The sequence below is a fragment of the Triticum aestivum genome, chromosome 5B (assembly GCF_018294505.1).
Source record: "Triticum aestivum cultivar Chinese Spring chromosome 5B, IWGSC CS RefSeq v2.1, whole genome shotgun sequence".
Lineage (NCBI taxonomy): Eukaryota > Viridiplantae > Streptophyta > Magnoliopsida > Poales > Poaceae > Triticum > Triticum aestivum.
Genome location: NC_057807.1, coordinates 34,730,713 through 34,735,464, shown reverse-complemented (window position 1 = coordinate 34,735,464; position 4,752 = coordinate 34,730,713).

Below are 4,752 nucleotides of genomic sequence, written 5' to 3'. Positions count from 1 at the left end.
CCCTTCACTCCAAGGATTGGTCGAGTACTTGGCCACATGCATGAGTAGGCATGTTGCCGTGATGTCCCATTAAAAAGGCAGGTCCCATATTTGAAATACAAAAATAAGATCAGATAGCGCTCAAGAGATTTTTCTCCATACGAGAAATACTTCACTCGCAGGGAATTCAAATAGATGTGTTGAAGATCATCAAAGAAAGGAAAAAGACTGAATTTGATCCATCTCCTCCCTTTTCTTTAAACCAAGAGCTACTCCTCCCTTTTCTTTTTTTATGTAAAAGGAACACCAAGTGGAATCAAAGAAACTAGCGGACTGATCACTAAATAGATACAAATAGGTGCAAATTCTGACATCACCAAAGCCCAGTTTGTTCTCTCGCTCTCCTCGCGGCGCTCCTTGTTCGCGGAGCGGCATACCAAAAAAAAGACGCTCAGATGTGGATTCGAACCACTAAAGGATTTCCAGGGCAATGCCCCTTGCTCTTCCCACTGAAACAAGAAAAAAAAGGATTTGCAATCCAGCAAGAAAACGGATGCGCTAACGCGCAACGGCTTTCGCGCTAGTTGCTCAATCCATTGCTTGTTTTGCTCTAACCAGCTGAGCTACCAGAACCACTTGGCTAAAGTCTCTTTTCTTCATCTATGAGCATCCTACCTGCAGTGGAGGAGCTTGCTCAAGAACCGAGAGCCGGCCAGGGACTGGACGGCCCTCGCTCGGGAAGGTCTTCTTCGCTATAGACACCACCAAGAACAAGAAAGGGGCGCTCTGCTCCTAGTCACTAAGCAGCTATTCTGTCTGACGGTGGACTCCATCAATCTGAGGTTCTTTCTCTCACATAATTTCGCCCTCCTGTTCTACTTCCGTGCCGGAGGAAATGGGATTCGAACCCATGATACAATCTTCTTGTATGTCGATTTAGCAAACCAATGTCTTAAGCCACTCAGCCATACCTCCAAGTTGTTGATCGGAATTGGATGTGCCGGGTTGGTTACCCGAATATCCACTGCGTAAGCCGTAGCGCGCGTACTCTTCTTTACTGAGCGAGAAATACTCTATACAGATCTATGGATCTCCCCAGCATCCAAGCAATACCCCATCCAAACCAAATCCACCACTCATTGGGCGAGGCCTTGCTTTCTATGAACACCTCACCACTGAATGAGAAACTTAGCCTCCGACCCGACCAAGAGAGAAGACGGGGTCAAGCCGACGCCGCCCTTCCTCACTTGCCTGAATGGAATGAATATCTCGTTCGTCTAGTCAAGAAGGGAAAAAGCCCGGCGGGGAACAGGACCGTGACTCTTCTAAACCATTACATGACGAAGAAGTCCATTCTCGTCATGATCGATCCACGTCCTACCATAGTGCCCGGAGAACCTGCTTCTGGAAGATTCTATAGTGATCCACTAGAGTCGGCCTCGGGTGACGCCTCCCTAGTCGTTGAAAGATTTCATCCCTCGCTCGGTCGTTAAGGTGGGGTGAAAACTGCAATTAATGCTCTATCTCCGTCATAGAATATGGCATACTCACTTTCAATGGCCTCGCATCCCCAGAGCCTCAGACTAGCCTGCCCTTCCAATCAGGGTTATAACGGGTCCGGTATCAGCAACACCAGCCAATCGTGTTGGTATGGTGGGTTCCCCATACCGACTATTTGGAAAAAAAGCTTGCCATAGCAGCTCAAACATCCGATCGGGAAATGGGAGTTCTAACCGGTCCTAACCCCAATTCCAAACAAATTGATTGGACCGAGGTTCGTGCAGGGAGACAATAGAAACTAATAATGATGGAGCAAGAAAACGGATGTGCTAATGCGCAACGGCTTTCGCGCTAGTTGCTCAATCCGTTGCTTGTTTGGTTCGAGGTTGAGCTCACCCGCCGCCCTACGTTAGTAGTCTTCCTAGCTTCTATTCCCTTTTTTTGCTCTAAGGTAAGGTCCTTCAAGAACAACATTGTGGTCGCAACGGGGCTCTGGGTGCATATTGTCCGCCCGTATGAGCCGGGCTGTGAATATTTATAGGTTGGGGTCTTTACTGAAAAACCCCAATACTACACTACAACAATTTGAAGAAATCCGCAAGTGACTCTAATTTGAATTCACTAGTCGTGTTGAGTTTTTTCTATTTCAATATAAAAAATCTGCCAATCCCGATATTCCCACATCTCATTCTGGTCCAGTGTCCATTCCTGAATGAAAGAAATGAGCTTTGCCCCTTCACTCACTTCTGAATGACTCCTTTAGCACTCTCTTTTTTATATCAAAAAATAGAAACAGTTTACCTTTACCATACCTTCCAAGTAAGAGTGTTTTATTGCAAGATTAAGTTATTACTGAACAAAGAGAAATTCTCATTATAAAGGATGAGAGAAATTCGGAAGCACTTTTTTCTTATTCGAGCAGACGGAATTGAATTGGTCTAATTTAGGACTTTCCAATCGATTTTTATCTTACCTAATTCTATCTATGCCCAGGGGGTAGGTACGTCGCAAACTCTGGGCAGCTATCTTATTCCAAAGAATATAGCTCCCTAAAAGTTTGCCGATACCATACCTCAATTGAACCCTACTGGATCCAATTGTTTAAGTGTTTAGTCGAGAGGAACCACATTGACACCATGCTTGTGCTAAGCCACGGTTCCATCAAACTAATCTGGATTTCTTCTTGTTTATGAATAATGGGGCATCTGCCTAACCCTATCGAACCTCTCTGCAACTACTTTTCTCTGTTCCCAACAGCCTGCAGGATTTTTCTAGTCTCAAAGTCCTATTAGAACTCCCGAGCTTGGTCCTTTGGAGCCAAATGGATCTGAATTTCGGTAAGATAATACAAGAATCGTATTTGGTTGGGTTCTAACTCTGATGCTCAGTCTAGCGCGGGTGTGATACCGGTGAAGAAGCGTGTAGTTGACAGTTAGGGAGGTAGATTCCTTTAAGGAGAGAAATTCATTGGTTTAGCCGTTAGGCGGAGCTTCTTTACACGCCGGTAGCGAAACAGCCCAGGCAGCTTAACGTGCTCTTGGCACAAAGGTAATAGAATGCAAAGAGAGCACCTGCCAAATGTGCTAGATGAAGTTCCTCCTAGTGAATCTATCAAGCTCATGGGTACTGGAGAAATCATACCGTCCGAACCTCAGGCTGACGATGAACTCATCATTGCACCAAGTCAACTAGAAGACAATGCTTAGCCTGAAGTCAATACTGAAGCTGAAGATAATGATCCGCAATGGCAAAATCTTCGTCTAGTACATCCCCATGTTGCTAATGAAGTTCAGATTGAGAAGATAATTTACAACATCAATGCACCTGGTCCACTCACTCGTTCAAGGGCAACGCAAAGAGCAACTCAGCTAACAAACTTCTGTGGGAATTTTGCATTCATCTCAATCTCTGAACCCAAGAAAGTTGCTGAAGCCTTCATGAAATCTGAATGGATTCAAGCCATGCAAGAAGAGCTTCAATAGTTCGAGCTAAACAATGTGTGGGAACTGGTCAAGCGTCCTGATCCTCGTAAGCACAATATCATTGTCACAAAATGGATATATCGCAACAAGCAAGATGAGCATGGTCAAGTTGTTAGAAACAAGGCTCATCTCGTTGCACAAGGATACACTCAAGTGGAAGGGATTGACTTTGATGAAACATTTGCTGTGGTGGCTAGGCTTGAAGCCATTCGCATACTTCTCGCCTACGCAAATCATCACAACATCCTTCTGTATCAAATGGATGTGAAGAGTGCCTTTCTCAATGGAAAGATTGAAGAAGAAGTATATGTTGCACAACCTCCTGGCTTTGAAGATCCAAAACATCCTGATATGGTATACAAGCTCAACATGCACTGTATGGCCTCAAACAAGCCCCTCGTGCTTGGTATGACACACTCAAAGACTTCCTGAAGAGCAAAGGCTTCAAACCTGGTTCACTAGATCCTACTCTCTTCACGAAGACATATGATGGTGAACTGTTTGTGTGCCAAATCTATGTGGATGACATTATCTTCGGCTGCACCAACAAGAAATACAGTGATGAGTTTGGTCACATGATGCAAGAGCAATATCAGATGTCCATGATGGGTGAGCTGAAGTTCTTCCTGGGTCTCCAAATCCGTCAGCAACGCAACGGCATCTTCGTCTCTCAAGAAAAATATCTCAAAGATTGCCTGAAGAAGTTTGGAATGCAAGACTGCAAAGGATACACGACACCAATGCCAACCAAAAGTCATCTGAGTCCGACGCCAATGGTAAAGAGTTCGATCAAAAGGTATATCGCTCCATGATTGGTTCTTTACTTTATTTATGTGCATCTAGGCCAGATATAATGCTTAGTGTTTGCATGTGTGCCCGATTCCAAGCGGCACCAAAGGAATCGCATCACTTAGCCGTGAAGAGAATTCTTTGATATTTGGCTTACACCCCAACACTAGGATTATGGTATCCAAAGGGCTTAGAGTTTGATCTAGTTGGATTTTCAGATGCTGATTATGCTGGTGACAAGGTTGATTGCAAGTCCACATCAGGCACATGTCACTTTATGGGACGATCACTTGTCTGTTGGTCTTCAAAGAAGCAGAACTGTGTATCTCTCTCCATTGCTGAATCTGAATACATTGCTGCTGGATCTTGCTGTGCTCAGCTTCTCTGGATGAAACAAACTCTCAAGGACTATGGCATTCACCTGAAGAATGTGCCACTCTACTGCGATAATGAAAGCGCCATCAAGATAGCCAACAACCTAGTTCAGCACTCGAAGACAAAG